Source organism: Phalacrocorax aristotelis, chromosome 3 (assembly GCF_949628215.1).
Source record: "Phalacrocorax aristotelis chromosome 3, bGulAri2.1, whole genome shotgun sequence".
Lineage (NCBI taxonomy): Eukaryota > Metazoa > Chordata > Aves > Suliformes > Phalacrocoracidae > Phalacrocorax > Phalacrocorax aristotelis.
Genome location: NC_134278.1, coordinates 126809676 through 126831006, shown reverse-complemented (window position 1 = coordinate 126831006; position 21331 = coordinate 126809676). Strand labels below are relative to the sequence as shown.

Genomic DNA, 21331 nt, shown 5'->3' with positions numbered 1-21331 from the left:
GATGAAATGGTTTCATAGTCTCATCAAAATGTACGTTTTGCACAGAGGCTGAACTCCCAAGTGCCCCAGGTCTGCAGCCCCCAGCTTCCTTCGCTATCATCTGCTCTCGTGTTTTTCTTTTTTCGCTATAAATGAGAATGTAGCCTTTGAAGCTGGATGTAAAAGAGTTATTTTCTATTGGATCCTACAGGACTTTTCTGTAGGAGGAACAATAAGGCACTGTACAAAATGTGTAAATAGTTATATCACTCTGATTTATGTTGAAAGCATATGTTTTAGTTATAGCTACAGGAACTATAAAAGTCTGAAATAGTCTCAAGGCTTCCTTTCTTTCATGAGAAGAGTTTCACAACAAAAATAAAACACATATATTTGCTTGTATTTCATTGGGCATTTTCTAGAGAAGGGAGGAAGGTAGCATAAGTCACTGTGCAAGAGAAAGCAAATGTATGCAGATCTGGTTGTTGTCCAGAATTATATTTTGTGCCAAATGGAAGGTTATTTTCTCCAGGGCAATATTTTTTTATTAAAAATACTGTACTCTAAGAAACTGTAAAAAAAATTACAGTCTATATCTACTTCATTACCTTCTTTTACTTTTCCCTGTCCTTAAACTCTTACTTGAGTCCTTATGGAAAAGTCCTACACAACTGTTAAAAAATCTGTAGGAACCATTAGAAGTGACTCTAATTTTAATAGCTAACGTAGAGTAAGATGCATTTAATATCTTGTAAACCGTGCTGTCTTCTACCCTTTTATAGAAAGGCACATCTGCAACGAGTGTTTAACCTTCACTGAAGCTCACAGAAGTATCTGAGGACTGATGGTAGATTGCTGATCACAACTCAGGAGACCTGTTCTTCCTCTAGGTCTTTTTCTCTAGCTTTTCACCAAGTCCTCGTTGTCAGGATTAAATTCAGCTCAGCTGGACTATGGACAGGTTATCTGCAAAAGAAAACAAATCCTACAGGCATTACATGAGCAGGGCAGATGGAGACGGTGGAAGGAGCCGAGGTAAGAGCAAAGTGCACAGATTGATGATGGATAAGGAGAACGTGAGGCCGCAAGGTAAAATGCAAGAGGGAAATGGGGAGTCCAGGTGAGCAACGGTGCTATTGGGCACCTGAGTCTGCGTTTGCTGTAGACGGAAACCAGCTCCGTGCCAGTAACGTATTGCAGTGATTGGCTTGCAGGTCTAGTGACTCTGTCCCACTAGAAATGGTGCTGAGATGAGGCAGGGGTGATTGACGGTCTTTGTGAATACTGTGCCAGGACCAGGGGTGGGTGCAGCAGCCACAGTGTAGTTGGGGAAAGGGGGCTGCCCCTGTAACAAGAGGTCTAGAGCAGGCTTTGTATGCAGGCAAGGGAGAGAATGCAGTCCCTGCAAAACCACACTGGGACATGATGTAAAGAGAGGATCATACAGATCCATACAGACCTCATATATGTGAAGATGAAGGAGTGGGGCACCGCTGAGCTTTGCATTGTGAACCTGGCACCTTCCCATATTCAGCAGGGAGGACCGCCAGTGCAGGAGGCTCTGCGGCAGGGCAAGAGCACCTTGCCATGGCACTCCTTCTCCGCCTTCCTTTCTCCTTCCCTGAGAGAGATGTAAGAGAGGAAATGGTGAACGTGAGGGGAACTTCTTAGCTGGCAGGAAAACATGGCCCTTTGGCACAACAGAGATGGAGGTCGGCATTACCAGAGCACCAACACACAGCCAAGTCATTACCAGCCTTTGGCGGTGATGGTGGTGTGAGCTCCAAAGAGGGGTGAGGCAGCCCCATCGGCAAACCAGGACAAGGACTTTCCCGTGAGAGCTTGCAGGAGGCAAGGCTACAGCTGCTGGGGCCAGGAGCGCAGTGGTAATCCAGAATCCAGGTGAAAAAGGCTGGAAGGAAAATCTTGGAATAAGAGCAGAGAGGAAAGGTTAGGTCCTTAAAATGGTCTGGAAAGAAGAAGGGTGTGCTAGCATGAGAGCTGAGCTCCAGCCGGCGCCAGACTGAGGGTCTGGTGGGCAGTGTGGGCTCTGCTGCTTGCCGGAGGGATGTGGAAGGATGGAGAGGGGAGGCGGTGAGGAGGAGGTTCAAGGGTCCAGTGGTGGCCAGGCTGGGTGTCAGCCGGTATCAGCAAGGAGATGTCAGATATTAATGCAAAACTAAGCTACTGGAGGCCCAAGTAAATTTACCTTTGGCTAAAATTTAGGGTGGCAGCTTTGCAGCTCCAGGAGTGCAACCAGAAAGCAGAGGGTCCAGGCAGGCCCTGGGCCAACTCCTGTTTCCTGGCTGAGGCCAAAGACATAGCTCCCTCTGACTTCTCTGGCAACTAGGACTTTACTTCAAAAGAGGAGGGAGCGGAGTGCTTGGCTGAAGAAAGACAGAAGTGCTGGGTGGTGCTGGAGGAGTGCCTCTCGCCCTCCCTGCCGCCACCTCCCTCCCACCCCAGCGTTTGAGTTGGAGCTGCTCCTGGCTGAGTCAGTGCAAGGCACTCGCTGGTGTCAGGCACTGGGAGTCACTGCTTGATGCATGACTTCAGCCTAAGGGGAAGGAGGGGGGCAGCAAGAGCAAACACGGCTTGAATATTAAGTCAGAGGGATGAACGTGCATTTGCTCTTAGGCAAAAGCCACAAACCCCAGACCCCCCCTTAAGGCTTTCACTTGAGAAAACCACAAAAAAAGTGACAGACAAATTTGTATGGCTGCAATTTTACCTTAGGATTTGCCATCGTTAACTCGGGTGCAGCCACTTAGTCGACCTGCTGCAAATGGCCAGCAGCATCCCGCCTGCTGCCTGCCACCGGGCCGGCAGAGGATGCGCCTGTGCCACAACTGCGGCATTTTGATGGGGCAGCACAGCATCTCTTCTCACCCGCTTACAGGATCTAGTCACTAAACATCTGGCTTTTCTGCCCAAGTGGCAGAAAAGTCTTAGAATGTCTGTTACTCCTGTCTAAAGAGATAGTATTGCTTTTTCTATCTTTAATCTCAGGAAGAAAGGAAACAATTACATGGTCTAAAGTCTTACATAATAGCCTGTAACTCAGACACTCTTCTCAGTGATTGCAGCTAATGTCACGGCCCTCTAGAAATACCCTTAGATGAGAAACAGGGCACCCATTTAATTTTTACATCTCTCCATGTATTTTCTTGCATTTTTTAAAATCAAGTCTCAGCTGGTTTATTAAAAAGGCAACAACACAAAGTAAAGGCCAGAAGAAATCCTTGCTAAGATGCTCTGGTACTAGGAAATGTGCACGTCCACCACAGCAACCCTTTGAAGGGCAAGAGGCAGGAGAGGACCTTTTGCTCTCAAGGGGCTGTAGCAGGGGTTAAAAAGGAGGAAATCAATGCACTGAGTTATAAAAGGGCTTAGCAGAGGAGCTGGTTGAGATCATGCAGGTGAGCCAGTCATGGTAAACTAAGCGTTGGAAAAAGGGACTGTCTGCAGAGTGGGACCTTCATCAGAGGTAACTCATTAATTGGTGCCTGCAGTCGGCTGGTACTCTGCGTGCCGCCCATCGCGCGCTGGTCCGCTCGCTGAGCAGGGATCTGCTCTTGCACATGCAGACACTATTCATGGGGCAATGGAAGACATTTTTGCTTTTTAGAGCGGTGCCTGTTCCATCCTTTGCACGCTGATTGCTTCCTGCAGTGATTACATTGCAGCCATTTGTACTATTGTGAGCACTGTAATAATTCAGAGCCATGGTTAGACCTTGGTCAGGAAATGTTGGATTTTTCTTAATTCCCATTGTATAAATCTTCAAGCCTCCATTTTGCTGTTTGTACGTATGGCATCTTCAGTACAGAGGTGCATGCATAAGGAGCACATACGTGTACGTATGCATTTCTGTGTTCAAACAACCAAGACGTGTGTAACAACCATAAGCAATCACTTAATCTAATGTTGCAAGCTTTCTTTCTGTCTCTCTGTTTCCGTATTTGTGTTCTTTATGTACGCTACATCTTTGCTGTCAGCCTTCAAAGCCAGGGAATTGTGTCTCCTCCTATCTGCAAAAAAGCACCTACCGTGTTTCAGAACCGTGTGCCAATAAATAAATCAAATAACAGCCTGCACCGGAGATCTGGGAGTCTCCAGAATCGTTTTTATCTTCAAGTGAATGATGTGGTGGAGAAAGCTGCTGAGCTTGCAGCTGCGAAGATTGAAGTCCTTTATTTACCCACTGAATAGATAAAACAAGGGTGACAGGAGAGCAAACTTCCTTGCGTTGCCCCATGCAGACTAGGGTGAACCCCTTCCAGCAACAACTCAATCTCCCAGCTCCGTTTTTGGTATCGCGCCAGCTGTGACAGTGGCTTTTTGTGACAGCAGCTTCTTATCACCAAAAACTGGCCACGACAGAGTCTGTCTCCCAAAGGTCAACAAACAGATGTGCATAAAAAGGAAACCTTACAAATGTTTGAGTAGTTCCTGATGTTTGATCGTACCTGAGGGTTGCACCATTGGTGTCAAGCATGTGTTCCCTTTCCCATAGCAGCACAAGCGGATTAACCACGCGAGGGCCACGTGCAACACCCTGACCGACTGAAACAGGGCAACATGATTAATGTCTGACTGTGCTTATTAAACATGTTGACCTGGATGCAACCACCAGCTCAGTAAGGCCTGCGGTCACCGTGGCTGTAGCCTGGAGACGTCACCTGCAGAGACTGCTTGGGTCCTCCGTGCCTTCCCTAGATGCCTGCGCCCAGCCAGGTCATGGCCGGTATGTGGGGCTGGCTGTCCCTCCAGCCTGGCCCGGGGCCTCCCTGCCCTGCAGGGTGCAAGATGGCATCTCAAACAATTTTCATAATCTGCAGAGCAGCCTTTATTCTATACACCTAGTTCAGCTAGGAGGTACCTCCTTTGCCTGTAATGCTTTTGGTGAAATAACCTTGCTAAACCAAAGAGGTGCCTGATCCAGCCCTCCAGCTTGGCACAGGGTGTCCTTGTCAAGCTCGGGCAGTGTTACACCTTAATACCTGGGAGTAAAATGTATGTTTGACTGTTTCACTGCACAGGGAGGAACTGCACAGGGAGGAACTACACAGGGAGTTCAGACCTTGTTGCCAGCCAGCAGAACAATAAAATCAAGGCCAGAAAACAGAAAGGGGGCTGAAAGAGGACAAACTTTTATTGAATGAAAGCATTTTGCGAAGAAAAATGGAATGATTTCAGTAAATTAGAGGGAAGGACACGCACATATAACAAAAAAAGAAAATTCCTGGAGAGCATTTCTTTCCAGAGGGATGAAATTCTCCTTTATGCCCTCTGGTGATCAATGGTAAAGCCACAGTGTATTTCAGTGGGAACAGCAAAGTGTGCCTGAAGACCTTCCCAAGAGAAAACAATAATCTTTAACAATTTGCAGTGCAGCAGCAGAGAAGGTCACTCTCCCTCTGTGCAGGCTGGGGGAAATGTGAGGGTAGGTCAGGTACAGGTCACGGATTTCTGTTTAAACAGATCCAGGAGCGCCTGTACCCTGCAAAAATGGTGGTAAATAACAGCCAAAATATACCTGTTATTCCAGCTCACAAGTTCCAGTGAGTAAGTAAGTGTATTACCTTGGTTGTCTGTCAGCTCTACAGTCTGTTCACGCCAAAGCCTGATTTTGTGGGGTCAGGAGATTTTCCATGTTTGAGCTGTACTCCAAACTCACCAGCGTCAATGGGGTTTGGGGGTTGAATTCAACTTTGAATTAATGACCTTTCTGTCACACGTTGCTTCTGGTTCTTCTCTTTGTTTCATTTTAAAATGCCAGAGAAATGAATAACCAAAGCTGGGTTAACAAAAGATTAAAATCTACCATTTTTACTGGATTTGCAACCCTTCTGAGAAGACTCATTGCAATTGTGCTATATCTCTACTGCTTAATAATACATCTCACAGCTGCGTACCATGATATCTGACTATGGGACCATATAATGGTCTCCATCTTCTCAGGCTTAACAAATTTATTCACAGAAAAAAGACAAATCATGCGCAGAATTTCCCCTTTCTGAAATAAAACTCCTTAGAAAAAAGACTATGTGTTTCTCTAAAGCTTTTCTTTCGGAATGACGCTTAATACTAATTTTTGTTAGCAAGCAAGGTAAATTTCACCAATTTGACTTCTGATGACAAATCTGATCTTGCAACTTTCTACATATTTAGAAGTGACAGCTTCTCTGTTAACCTAACTCGATTTTCTGCTGTGATTGAACCTTTTTTCATGTAATTCAGTCACAGGGCTCTTTTAAAATTGGAGCCTGGCATGCCCTTTCTTTGTTTTGAATCCTGTAGGATAAATTGTGCTGCCTCTATGTCCTCATGCTCTTTGGGCTCACATTCTTACCCCATCTAGAGGCTGGGGTTATATTTTCCCTTACCCACATTTTTTAATGCTCACCTGTTATTGTGAAGTTTTTGTGAAAATTAGATGTTTTTCTTTAAGTGAGAATGGATAAAGAGGGTGAGGGACATTCATGTGAGTGCTCTTGAGCACTGTGGAAGCCCAGTGAGGCTAAGCCTTGCCAGACCAATGGTCCCAACCCACAGGGCCCTGACCCCTGTCTGGGGCTGATCTAGCTGAGCCATAGCAATCAGCCTGGCGCTCCTCCCTGCTCGCTCCCAGGCCCTTGCTGCGCTTATGGGGCAGCTCCAGACCTTCACACGTTGAGGTTATTTGGGGAATTATCTCCAGTTACCTTTTTAAAAAAAAAAACAAAACTGAAATTAGAACCAAATCCTTTAAGACATACAGAACCATCAGCCTTTAACTTAAGAAAGTTTATTCTCAAGCAGTTATTCAATCCCAGTGATCTAAAATGCTATGGCTTACAACCTTGAAGCCATGGAAATTTCTGTTTGGATAGTAGCCCAGATCAAACAGTTTTCTGGTGAACCCCTCCCCACCTCCCAGCTGAAGATAGTTTTGTTCCTAGTGAAATAATTAAAGGCTTTTTGATTTTGGTTTATAACCAATGGCATGGTAACAAAAGGGCTGTGGCTGTGCTGGACAGTTTTGAAGGACAGTGCTGCAAGGATGTGCAAGCTCCCCTGTGAAATTTTGGGCTCTCGGTGTGAAGGAACAAGGTATATTTATAAGTGCAGCAGCCAGTACTTGGCATTTTTGCAGCTCTTTTTACAAGAAGTCGGACAGCATTGAGCAGGATTGCCTAGGAGACAGAGCAGCAGAATTACTGGGCTGGCTCCGGGTTCCTGGACGGGAACTGAACAAACTCAACAAAGAGTGCCCGGCAAGTTTGTTTTCAAGTCTAATGATGAATAAACATCTCCAAATGCAAATCCTATGAGCCTCTGAACACAACAACAGAAGGAGGGAAAAATATATAACTTTTTGCGCTTCAGGGACTAGCAGAAAAATAAGAAATTTAAGGACTGGTAAATTCAATGTGCATGCGTCTAGTATGCTTTTCTTTTCCCTGTCAATCTACATGAAGGGATGTTTCAGGCCCCAAACTCTCTTTGGGCCCAATTAGGCAGTGATAATTTACTTGCTGCCACTGCTGTCACTTTCATTTTGATGCTCTTGTAAATAAATTCCTTAAAAAAAGGGCAGTGATTATTTATCCAAGCCTGAAATTTTTAGAGCTCTTGCTTTATGGCAAAAAAATCAAACATCAAGCTCTGACCTGACTTGGCACTCCATATATTTACGTACTAAAACACACATGTTCATATGTAGAATTAAAAACAGTTATTAGAGAAGGGGTCCAGGCACCATGCTGGACCCTGGCCAAGTCAGGAAACTGTGACAAGAGGGGGTGTCTTCCCCTGGGCCTGACACAGCATCATCACTGCTCAGTGCTGCAACAGGACGCTGGCCGGAAGGTGCAGTAAATTCTGGGAGAAAAAGTCCTTCCAGCCCCTATATTTGCTGAATATGTTTGTGATGGGCAACTCCTGCAGGTACTGAAGGTGATAGCAGCTTGTGACTTTGGTATCTGCTTTTCAGGTGGGGAATTTAAAATTAATCCTATTTCCATTCATTTACTGGTGCCAGTTTTCAGAACTGAGGGCCCTCATGAAACAGCTAGGACCGTGATTTGAGTACAGCCTGTGCCGACCATTTGTCATCTCAGATTGCTCCTATTTACTGATATGTCCCCCCATCGCAGTAGATCCAGGCGCTTCAGAGCTGTGCCAGTGTGTTCTTCCTGAAAGCACCCAGTGAAATGAAATCTTGTTCATTTTCCAAGGGGTTTCCACAGGGATGAAGCAGTTCTGGATACACAACAGTTGACAGCCCTGGGATGCTCACAACCTGATCCCCATCCCCGTGGCTGCCCGCATGCTCTGATGTAAGATGCTGCAGCTGGCGTTCCGCTGCCATGCCAGCGCTCACTTGCATGCGCCTGCTGTGGTCACATACCTGTGCAGCAAAGCTACCTGTGCTGCAGGGGGAGCAGAAGCCTCAAATGCCAACTCCTAAGCAAGATGCCTAACTACAGCGTTGTCTTTCCACTCCCAAGTCCTGCCTCCGTAGGCTAATGTTCTCTGAAACCTGGGTCCTTAAGTCCTACATACGAAACGATGTGTTATCTATGCACCATGACCAGACAGGATGATTAAACAGTGGATGGACTGCATTCGTGGTAACACATCATATATAAAGGGCAAAAAGAGAAACCTGTCCGGCGTAACAGGAAATGCTTCCCAAACGACTTTTAATAACTGAAAGTGCCAACGAGCTTTTAAACAGAGCAACCTCAATGTGATGCCTTTGCCGCAGCCTTTCATGCCAGCTGACATTGTCCTGGAGACATCTTTAGCTGTCTAGTCATACCGTAGGGACATTGGAATTAGGTTATTCAGGATGTTCCCAATTATCTCCATTACTCTTTTTCTCTACCATTAGGGCAGCTCAGGGAGCTCTACAAAAATAGAACCAGGAAAAAAAAATATAAATGGGAGCAAATTAACTGCAGAAGATGCAGCTTTGTCCTTCAAGATGACCAATTAGAGGTTTCTGTTTTATCATTGCATTTTGATTTGCTTGCATATCTGTCCCATTTATCTTGTCCAGCTATCTAAATAAAAGATGAAGACAACAAACAGTCGAAGAAAGCTTTTTTCTTTGAGGTACACAATGCCTTCTAGCCTGCTTTGGCTACTTTTCTCATTTGATACACATCTCATGTTATTGCAGTTGGCCTTCTACTCCCTGTGCTACAGGGGCTTTAAAATCTAGGCCTGAAAGCAGGATCCCTCTCTATTATGAATGTTCCTGGATATGCCACCACGTAAATTTTGTAAAGTTTGGGGGTGTATGTAAGGTTTGTCTTTGCCTTTCTGCGATTGGGCAGCGCATATGGTTTATGTCAGCATTTGTAAGGTTATCGCAAAGGTTATCTTGGCTAAATTATAGCCCTTTGTTTATCCACGTGGTTGGGTATGGTGCAAACAGCTGCACTGTCAGTAAAATCTTTCTGCTGCCCTCAACCCTGACCTGGAGGTACCAGACTCTGAGAAGTTACATGGCTCCATATGAAAGTAGCTTTGAAGGGGCACTGAATTAAAGCTGACACTTTACCTGAAATACCTGCCCCCAAATTAGCTGTGAAAAATCAGGTAACCAACAGAAGATGCCAGTACGTCTTTGTCTAGCAGCTCACTGTGGTCAGCAAAGCTTCTCTTTGCCCTAGGAATTCGTGCGTAACCTGACCTAAAGATAAGAAAAAACGCAGTTGAAAGGGAATAACTGGAAGCACTGCAAGAGGGTTGGGGGAAAAAAGCTGTTCTGCAGTATATGAGCATGATCTGGGCCTCCTGAAAGCTAGGGACCGTGCTCTACTCCAGCAGTCCTGAAATCACACTGCGGTGGCCTTTTATGCACTTCCCACTAAATACCTGCCATCCATCCCTCTCTTTTGTTCTCCTTTGTCCACATACGAATGTGAAATAGCAAAGTTCATGCTTGCAAACAACCACATTTAACATCCTCTTCCTGAACATGCGTTCTATCAAAGATGGGGGATTCAGTTCTACCTGAGGCAGAACCTGGTTTTGTTCTTGCTTCTTCTCAAATTATCCTTAAATCACCTGCTAGATAAATTATCAGCACCTCTTTTCCTGACCCACTGCATATCACCCTGCATTTTGTGGCGAGAATTCAGTTTCGTATCCAAAATTTCTGACTTGGACTCGCTCTTTCACTGGATTTGTGAGGCTTTGTTCTGATCCTGTTTGTGCCAGTGTGTCTCAGGCGTGAAATCACTGAAGTAAAGTGGTGCCAATCTCCTGTGCATCCCGAATCTGGCTTGCTGCGTATATGCGCATGTGCTCTTGTGTACGTACATATGAGCACGTGCATGTATGTGTGTAATCTAGGCGAAAAGAGGTTCTAATTAGAGCTAACCAAATACTGGAAGCAATTTTTTTTTAATAAATTATTTAATGCATTTTGTCTTTGTTCATCTCATAAATTATTCAACAAATAGTATTTGAGTGGTGCTAGAGCTGGTAGGCTACTGCAGAAGTGATTAGTCAAACAGCATATTTGGTAAAGATCATCAACATTTGCTAAATAATGTATTTGGCAAATAGTATTCATCCACCTCTAGTTCTAACTGATCCAACGAGAAATGCAGGCAGCACATGGTACTCATTCATGGCTTGGCAAGTGCTCAGGGAGCCGATCCTTTCTGCTCTTCCTCCTTCTCCCGATACAAATAAACATACAGTTTCCTGTTGGTATCATCGTGCGAGACCCAGCTGGGCACACACCTCACGCGCCTGGGTTGCTGGTACACCCCACACATGCTTTCCCTTCCAAGTCACGGGCAAGGCAACAGCCTCTGGGCAAGTGTCCCACAGCTAGAGGCAGATATCCAGACCTCGGCATGCTGTGGTGGGCTGCCGAAACGAGCCCGTCGTCTTGCAAGCTCATAGACTCCTCTTTTACTTTCTTGCATGTAGTTAGTGTCAGGCGTGTGGGGAGAACCTCTACCAACACAGAAGGCTGACATTTTTCCTGCTACTTTGTCCTCAAATTGTGTGGTGGCAAGGCCCATTGTTTTGAACTAGCATAAAAGGAAGAAAAAACAACCACCACCCCCCCTGTCATTTACTAGACTGGAAAGACACAGGCATACAAATAATTATTGGAAAAGGAGGAGAACCTTATTTGCTGCAGGACCTGATTTCAGGGACATGGATTAATAGAGTTTTTGTGGTAATTTTATGCCAGACACTATGGAGACATGCTACATCTTTCTTAAATTCTAAGTTTGATTTTTTTTTTGTTTCCTTTCACCATCCTCACTTCTTCCTTTTTATGAAAATAAACCCCAAACAAAACCAAACTCCTCCTTACCACATGACATTTCTTTCTGTGCAGCCTTTCATCAGAAAAGAACTGTTTTCCTTGGAAATGTCGAGCTAAGCCTTTGAAAAAATTAGATGTCATTGGCTGTGTGAAATGTCTTCCTTTTTTTTCAAAGCCAAACCTCAAGGATATCTTGTTTAGAAACTTCACATCTGCTTTACTTAACAATACCCAGGGCCATACAATTCAAATTAGATTTTTGTTGTATTTTGATGGTACTATTATTAATAGAAAAATATAAGTCACCTAAAAGATCAATGCAGCGTGCCAGACGCTTTGCATAGTTGCTTATCTCTGAAATAGGTCTGTTGACTGGGACCCTTTGTAGGCTCAGGTACTACTCATTGTGTCTTCCCGTCTCAGGATCTGTCCCTTTCTTTCTAACCTTTGCACACACATATACGTGCATTTTGTGTACACTTACATATACACGACAGCTCAGCAGCCCGCCAATGTTTGAAATTCTTTTGACTTTATTTATAAGGAAAGCTAAGAGTGGGAATTTTCAAGGCTAGGCCTTTCCTGTGTTTCGTGTTGTAGAAAAAGGGACGCAAGCAGCAGGCAGATGCTTAAGTAGAGAAGTTAACTGAATAAAAACTGCACACTGATTTCTCAGTCAGTAAAGAGGATTTGCTGGATTTTCCTATCTTCATCTGCAGGCAAAGCACTGTCCCCTCACAGCAAGCCCAGTCTGGCTCAAGGCTCCTCAGCAGTGTGATTTTGCCATCCCTAATGGTGAGGGATGTGGGCCACCAGTGCCATCGCAGCTATTCAACGATAAGCCAAACTGCTTTTGGTCTGAAGTCACCGCAGTTACTCATGACGAAAGCAAGCAGAAATGTGGTGTTGCAGCTAAAATTAGGTTGTAATCAATTTTATGCAGCATTAATCACTCTTGTAAATAAGCCCCTCCAGCCATGTTTAAATCAAGCTGTAAGACCTGAACCAGCACAACAAAAGGCTCCATAAAATCAGTCCGAGTTATCCCCCCATGGTGACTAATTACGTTAATTAATTCAAAGCCTGATTAAACAAAATTATGCTGAAAGAGAATCATCTCCGTGAGTCTTCAGAAATGCTGCTCTTATAAATGAGGAATGAAGCATTTACAGCCATGGAAATTGGGGGTTTGTACATGCAGTGTTGTGTTTCTTTTTTTTAAATTTAATATAAAATTTGACTACCTCATTTCTGATTTCATAACAAAGCTTGTGGCCTCAGGGCTTGCCTATCACGTGTTGTGGTAATAGCTGGTTTATTCCTGAAATAGCACATAGCTGCCCTGGCCTTTCCTCGCAGCAGTGACCGAACAGACGTTGCTGAAAACGGGGAGCTCCAGAGATGACTCAGAAAAACCCTTACGCCTGAATTTCCCCGCAGTTTTGGAAAACTTGGCAAAGGCATCTTGAACATTGAGGCTTGGTCATCCAAGCTAAAAATAAACACCCTCATCTACCAGGGATCTACAGAACTGTTTTTTAACTCGCTTCAGCGGAAATTAAGAAACTTGTTTGGGTGTTGCTAACCCCAGGACAGGCTAATGCAGCTCTACAATGCTTCCACGTGAAATTTAGAGAGGCCTCACCGACACAGCCCGGATGGGAACCCAGGGGCCGGGCGCACCCCTCAGCTGGGGCTGATTTCTGCAGCTGGAAGCAGGGGGAGCAGGGCAGCCTCACAACAGGGACGCTGCTCTCAGGCCGTGCTGCAGCCACCCGTTACAGGCCAGAAGAATAATACTCATGCAGCTGTGAGAAGAGGAGCGAGCAGGCTCGCTGTTGGGGCACAGCCAGGCTGCAGGGGAGCTGCAGGGGAGCCCCGCCGGCGGCACCGCCATTACAAGATGGCTCCCGGGCCGGTTCGCCGCCCTGCCGCCCTGCCTGTGGGGAAGCAGTGCACCTCCCGGGAGGGCTGCCATGACGTTAATTAATCAACAGCGTTATAAAAAAATAAAATTTTCTTCAAGGCAGGTTAATGCGGCCCCACCCTGCCCAGGGCCCAGGAGCCCATCTCAGCCCTGTGAGGCTGTCAGCCCCTGCCCCAGCGACGCCGCAGTAGGGGCTGTGACCAAAAATGACAGATCTGCATTTTGAGCTAGACTTAACTATTTTGGATAGCAGAGGTTCAACTGAGGGAAATGAAAATACTGAGCTGCAGTGTAAAATTGTTCAACATGAAACTATTATAAAATAGTAAACAATATGGTAACTAAATAACAAAAATAATTGAATGTTAGTGATCAGTCACTGATGTGGTTTATCTCCTCTGTCGTTCTCTAAGCAGAATAAGTGTTATTTTCAGTCCTGTCTCCCTGGGACTGACTACACTCACATTTTAAAACGCAGAAGATGATAACTACCTCAGATCCTGGATCAGAGGTATGGTGAAAGCAGTGCATAAAACTATTCTCTTCTCTCTGGTGTATAACCAGTGGAATAGAAAGGAGAGAGGCTGCAGGAAATAGTAACTGAGACACATGAAATGTAGGAAACTGCTCATGGAAGCTACAGGTATCGGGAAAAAAGCAAATTAAGAGCAAAGAAGTTTGCTCTTAGAGAAAGAAAAGAGCCTCTGGTGATGGGATAAGTGATTAGGTGGGGATGAGGATATTGTCAGGGATGGAGATGCATTGGATAAATATTTCTGTTTTGCAGCTGGAAACAAATGATTTATATTCTCATTTTAAATGAGGATAGAAAATACATTCCATTAGTAAGCAGAGTGACTGTTGAATAACCTTGGAGAGAGAAAAAAAAATTTATATCCATACCTCCAGCGAAGTTATGGTCAGGGCCTCTGAAGGACCTGGCTGCAGGGACCATGAGCCCACTGGTACTAATGCTGAGCAGTTCCCGGATGCTGGAAGTCCCCTGGGAAACTGGGCAAAGGCTAGTTTTATGCCAGTAATTCCAAAAAGGGGAGTGGATGAGTTGGGTTTCTCTATGCTGATTAGCCTGACATCAGTCTGGAGAGAAATAATGGAAAAGCAGATATGTGATTCAGCTGATAAGAACAGAAGAAGGAGGGAAGTGTAGTTCATACACTCAACATGTGGAAAACCCAAACGGGAAGAGCATATACTTTTAGTGTCCATGCTTTAAAATTCATGTTGAGAAAATTGGAGTGTGGAGAAAGCAGTTACAAAATGATTCACAGGCCGGAGGAAATGCCTTCCAGGGAGAGACTCAGAGGTTAGCTTGTCAGAAGGGAGATGAAATGGTGCCTGAATTAAAATTTATAAGTAACTTTACAGGGATAAAATGGCAGACCCTAAAGGGTTACTTAACTCAGCAAAGCAAGGCAAAATGAGAAACAATGGCTGTGAATCAAAGCCAAATCAATGCACCTGACATAAGGCTCACATTTTTAACAGAGAAGATGATTAATGGATGTGATGGATTCTCCATGTTTTGATGGCTCCAGATCAAGCCTGAGCTGCCTTTTGAATACACAAGCTCTTGGGTCTAGTGCAGGGAAGAGTAGTTAAAATTAAATGATCTGTTATATATATGCAAGGTGTCAGACCAAACAGTCTGTCTGATAGTCCCTTCTGGCCTCAAACCATAGGCAATGCAAAACTGAAAATAAATCTGGTCCTGTGTTGTTTTTATAGGTAAGTACGTGTGGTGGCTTAGCCCCAGTCAGCAACCAAGCACCACACAGCCACTTGCTCAGCCGTCCCAGCAAAAACCAGGAGAGTATCTTAATATTTTTCTTTTTTATTTTCCATGAAAACAAAGATTGCAGGGGTGTGCAGTATCCCCAGCTGGGTGGGTTACCCACTGGGGACGGGAAGGTGTGTGCCAAGGCACCCCTCTGACGGTGTGGCCCATCACACAAGCCACCCATGTGGGTTGACCTCCGCACACACAGGAGGCCTGATGCCACATATTTTGCAGTGTTTATATGCACACAGAAGCCCCTTGCCTAAGCTGCCTCCAGGGAGCCATTCATTGACAAAATACTGAATCCACCCCATAATCCCTGTGGGTCTCCTGGGAAGGAAAAGCAGCGAGGGACAGGTTTAAGTTTGATTAAGCTGTCATAGCAGGCCCTCTCACCCCCAAGGAACTCCTTATCCATTGCAACTTCTTGTCTGGAAAAGACATGTTTTAAAGGCACCCTAGAAGTTGCACTACAGTATAGGAATTTGCCCCTGTATCAAGCCAAAAGCACCTCAGAGCCCTTGATGCTGTAGAAACCCATTAGGCATTTCTTTTGGCAATAGATAAAAGGAAGCAGAAGGAAGAATTACATCCATGCATGTACCCTGACCCAGGCAGGGAGAGAGCAGATGACACTGGAGGACAGCACAGCCCCAGTGGGCCAGATCCTGGGCGTTTTGCCGTCTGAATGACCCTGCTGATTTGAGCAGAGCTGCAGAAGGTGCAGTCCATAAACGTGGCCCCCTGCATAGCACAGTCGCTCCAGTGTGCAGGCAGAGTAATGCTCAGTATCCTGTTGTTACAACAGATAGTGTGTTGTCACGGTTTGTCTGCTCCCGCCTAAGAGACTAAATAGAAACCTCAATGGCCTTCTCAGACTCTCTGCACTGCCAGAAACAAATGTTCCACTGCAAACTCATAAGCTGTCTGTTGCACAGCTCTGTGAAATACTTTGGATGGTAAAAGGTGCCTGAGAGGGAAGATTATGTGAAATGAGTATTTGAGCAGAGGTGACTGCTCCCTGCAATTGACGGTTGATAGGAGAGGTTAACTGCAAAAAGGTTTGATGTATGTAAAGCAAAGTGATCTGTCCTTTGCAGTTTGCCATTGCTGCCGCAGTTAAAGTAGTACAATTTTTTCCACTGTAATCCCGTGCTCTGTTGTTTGCTCATGTGTGAGACATTTTCCTCAGCCCGAATTCTCTGCCTTCCTGAATCTCTTTAATATCACTTTACAAATCCCATTCAGAGCTTCTTTTGGGTACAGTGTGGCAAATATTATTTACTATTATTCTACTGTGCTAGGTACTGTACAAACATATATTGAACTAGTAGGAATGTTCTTATGACATTTTCTCAATCATATTCCAGCTACAATGCTAGAGGCAAGAAGAAGATTTTATGGAGAGAAATAACTTTCCCACAGGCAGTTTTTCTTATTTTTCCCCCCACCTCCACTGTTTTGCACCTCTTGCAGCCATTTACACCTGACTGAAGAGAAAGTGAAGTAAGTGTAAAATGCCACCCACTTTGCACAGATGGAAATGACTGCATTAATGGAGAAGGCGGTGAAGGAATCAGGCGACAGGGAGGGAGGTATCGCCCATGTGTAGTTAACCTAAAGGGCTCCAAGATGTGCAGATGTGAAAGTGCTAGCGAAGGCTTCTGGAGGAACTGCTATTGAGACTGCAGAGCTCAATCTGTGCTCATGCAATTACACCCCGTCCCATTTCACTTCTGTGGTACTATTTTTTACGAGTTTCATAAACTGTCAGCCTGGAAGGGACAACTGTGATTTTATTATTATTTAACAGTGGTGGTATTCTTTGTCCCAGCAATTTTGATTCTGAGCATGAAAATTATGCTTCAGGTACACTTTCAAGTTCTGTGTCCTGGAAAGTTGCTCAGTCCTGATCCAAAGATGCAAACTGACCAGCTCATGGTGCTTGCTGGTGACATAATCGGTGATCCTTGTTCTCAAGCACAAAATCTTATTCACTTCACATTGTGATCTTTGCAGTTTCCATCAATCGGGTTTTGTTAGTTTTTTGTTGGCGTTGTTTAAGAATTATCCCCACTGCAATCTGAGGCATTACTGCAGCCTAAACCTAGTGTAATTCAGTAGTAAATCATGCCTGTGGAGCAAGAAAGGATGTGTCTATCACGCTAATATTGTTTTGCTCTGTCATTCACTGCCACTTTAATGTTCCCTTCACATGTTGTTTAGATATTGCCATGTTTTTACAACATCACACTATTAATGCTAGAGGGAAGAATAAGATAGCGCACCCATTTTATAACTTGGTTAATTCCTCGTTGAAGAGCTTGACATAATTGGGAATGACTGCAGATCTGTTGTTATAATTAGAATTTGGTCTTTAGCCCTAGGCTTTTCCCCTTCAGGGGGGTTGATTGGAGGCCTGGGAGGCCTCACATCTCAGCATGCTATTTCCTGAAGCCTCTTTCATCCCTGCTGCTAAGTGTATAGTGAGTGACTTGGAGGGTAAAGAATGAAGCTGTACAGTTTCTGCAGAAGCAGAGCAAATAAGTAATTTGTGCTGTGGTAGAGACAGACCAAACCAAGCTTTCCACAGGCAGTGGAACAGCCACGAGTTTCTGTCACAAAGTGGCACCAGCATCTTCTGCTGAACATTGTGGTAAACCTCTAGTTAGGATCTACTGGGCAAATATGACGGGAACAAGAGAGGAAGGCAAGGAAAGCAGAAAATATTATGGGGAAGACACAGCCTTCTGTGGTCTGCGGGGAGGAGAGCTTTCTGTGTGTGCAAAGGATTTCTCAGACTCATTTTTCTAGGGTTGGCCAGAGCAAATCCATGTGGGCCAAAGTGCTGCCAGAATTATCACCAGTGTGTCAGGGTCGGCTGCACCTGGACTGCAGGAGGGAAGCGGGGGGAGAAGGCTGTAGCACAGCCATGCTACCATCTCCTCGGTATGTTAGCAAAAGCATCACTGCTGTGAGCCACCTGGTTAGTCCCCTCCTAGAGGACCGGGGCTTTTTGCACCACAGCTGAACTTGAGAAACCATCTTTTTATAGGGTCTTGTTTTGGGCTGGGAGACACTGAGGCAAATTCTCAGCTGCTGTAAATTAGCACCGCTGCATGGTCTTCCGTTACGCCAGCTGGGGGCTAGGCCCTTATCAGAGTTTATTTACAGAAATGGGCGCAATCTTTGAGAGCAGTTGCACTGCTGGAATAGGCAGCGGAGTGACAAAAGATGTGGCTGGAAATGTGGTATGGTCTTTCTCCTCTGCTGAAGCGCACACAGGCAGTGCAGGTATCCATCAGTGGTCTCTGAATCATCAGGTACCTCCACATGCTGTTGTCAGAAACACAGCTGCAAAACCTATTTGTCCCAGGGACTTCAGTGGGTCCAAATGCTATTATATGTGTGTGCAACAAGCTCCCCACAGTGTGCCATGCATGCCTTTGTGCTTGCAACACAGGCTTATGCACGTGTGTGTCCAGTTTCCTATACCCACCCAACCTGGATCTGCAAAGCCTCTCAGCTTCACAGAAGTATAGTTCCACTATACTTCTGAAATTAGAGAGCAGAAGCATTTACAATGGACTCTCTAGAATGTCTTGATCCAGAACAAAACTGCTTCAGGCACTTCAAAATGTTTTCTGGCTGAACACATCACCCCCTCTCTGCTCTTCTCCTTTCTTGCACAAACACATGCATAACTTTTTGGCGACTTTGCTATAAAAATCCCGCCACCCCTCCCCAAGAAGTCTAGACTCTGCAGAGTTGGAATGTGCCTTATTGATCTGTCAAGCCATTATATCTGGCCATTAGATTCACACATACTCTTCTAAGATTAGCTAAATCACTCTGCAAACTGCTAATAGGCAATTTCACAGACCCAGCTGTCCAAAGATAACAAGAAAAGTTCAGAAAACAGAGCTTAGGTAACTGATCTGTGACTGCTGAGGGCTTGTAAAGCTTTCAAAATAGGCTGTGAGTGAAGGCAATTGGTGAGGAGCGGAGGCAACCCAGATCTCTCAGGATATAGTCCTTACACCTATTCTGTTGATTATGTGTCACTCACTGCAATAACCTGGTATTATTTGCTTGACCTTTGTTCTCTGGCCAAAGGCAGGGATGGGGCAAGTCCAGCAGGAACTGTCCTGTACCTCCATGTGAAATTGCTGGATAAAGATTCATGAGGAGCTGCAGGGCTGAGCAAAATATCTTCACTTCCTGTGGTGAAGCCTGGAGGCTGAATTTCAGAGAATGACTGACATTTCCAGCAGCCCTCTGGGATCTCTGGGGATCCCTGGAAGCAAAAGTCTGCCGAGCCATATGCTTCTCCAGGAAGCGGCCCAGGTCATGGTCTGTTAAAGAGAGAAGCATTGTCCATTGTGATTACCTACGCTCTCAGCTGCACTTTGGAAACTGGCAGGAGTGAAAATGTCAAACCCGAGCACTGATGGGGAAACAGATGCCTCTCTCCATTTAAATATGAGTTCATCTTTTGGGAGAGCAATATGTGAATCTCTGAGCAACACATGCATCCAGAGGTGGACCCTGAACTAGGATCTTGCCCTCTGCAGGCAGCTCTGAGGCAGACCTCCTGAAAATGTCTAGGAGCAGCAGAAATCCCAGGCTGCCTGGGGTAGGCACCCTGTGAACGCCACCACTAGGCCAGGATAACTGTGGGGAGTCAGCAGGCTGTAACTGTGCTAGAGTGTGAAGGTGCATCCTCAGCTCGTGCAGATGCATGGAGGTTACATATGAACTACGTGGTGGTCACAGCAACGTGGAGTTCAGTGGTAGCCAAGGACCAAAGAGTTTCTGCTTGCATTCTGCAGCTGGCTTGGAGCCGCGCTGACAGAGATGGGAGTGCCTGAGCTACCTAATTTCACTCCAGCTGAGAATGTGTGTATGAAATACAGTGATGCCTTTCAGACATACCCCATTGCGTGCCTGGGTGCTGTGGTGCCCATGCTGCTAATTTCTCCTCTGGGGTCAAATGGGTAGCAAACACCCGTGCTTACGACACAGACTCATAGATAGGGAGAATTTGCCAAGCCTAAACTGAAGTCCAGGGTCACATAGCTCCATCTACCCTTTAATTCTCCAGGGAAGTCTGTTTGCCTCTAACTGTCATTGCCTCTGGAGAGCTGCCAAAACATATTTCTTGGCAAGGCTTGGATCTTCCCACCAAAAGGTCGTTGTCTTTTCATAAGAATAAAGGGGTGTGCAAAACTCCCCAATTCCTTGGCAAATAAACGGGCCTCCCTCAGAGACTTACTCATCATAAGGCCAGAAAGGCAGGCAAAGAAGAAGCCTTGAAAGATTTTTTTTTTCCCCTAACTTATAGCACAATTTGTCTCCACAGCCTCCTTTCCTCATAAGCTGAGGCTCAGAAGGGTGGCTAAAGCAAAGGGGAAGGTTGCCTTAGTGGCAGGATAGCCTCTACATTGTCCTGTCTTGTGTATCTTGTTCATGTTCCTGGGGTCAAGCTGACCTCTGCAATTGCCCTTTTAGGTCAAGTGGGGAGGTACCACTGGTTGTTGGATTTATTTTCCCCTGTTCCCTTTGTAACATGAGGCCTGGCCAATTTCCAAAGCTCATCCGAGAGTTTTACAGTGGGGACTGAGGACAGTGGGGGTGCCTGCGGTTGCTACTACTCTCTTCCTGTGGCACACAAAAGCTGTGGCTTTTGTTCTTTGTTGTTGGTCTCAAGCTTGTTACAGAGCCCCAGGGAGCATTTTGTGGCCACAGGCTGTGGGGTGGATGCTCTGGAGATGTGTCTGAACTAACCGTCTGCCTGTGGTTGTGGTGGACTGAGCTTGTCCCTTGACCCTTCTAATTCCAGCTTTGCTGTCTGGCATGACCCCTGGTGTAATGCAGACCACAGTATTTTACCCAGTAATTTCCACCAGAAGGAACTAGTCTTCTTTGCTTTAGCAACAATCATACAGAGCCCCAGCATAAGGACTCCAAGGGAGTGCTTCCTTGCACTAAGTATTTTTGCTCCTTCCCTATTTCATTAAGAGGATGAGAAGTGCAGTCTGATGGAGATCAGCCTCTCTCCCACTGCCTGAAGGAAAGCAACATAGAAGTGTGGCCCTCCTGGGCAAGAGGAGAAGGCTGGGCTGTGCCAAGGGATGCAGGGGGCTGGTGGGGCTCTTCAGTCCAGCTCACCCTAAATATCACATGTGGGATCCCAGACAGGTTATTTACACCATAGTTGCACATACATCTTCTGGGAACTTGGTGGGCCACGTGCTGACGCCTGGTTTTCCCACCTGCTGGGAGCTCTGCAGGGTCACTGGCTTCTGCCTGGGGCATAGGAGTCTGTGGTAGGTGG

General features: G+C 45.6%; 1 long non-coding RNA gene across 2 annotated transcripts; it reads right to left on the bottom strand.

Moving 5' to 3' along the window:
- Window positions 1-446: 446 nt before the first annotated feature.
- Window positions 447-14204, bottom strand: LOC142055493 (uncharacterized). Of its 2 annotated transcripts, XR_012659953.1 has the most exons (4): window positions 14100-14204; window positions 1733-1904; window positions 1439-1600; window positions 447-945 (listed from the first exon to the last, which is right to left on the bottom strand). It is a non-coding gene; the product is annotated as an uncharacterized LOC142055493 (long non-coding RNA). The 2 variants fall into 2 exon arrangements; XR_012659954.1 differs by lacking the exon at window positions 1733-1904.
- Between the last annotated feature and the right edge of the window lie 7127 nt (window positions 14205-21331).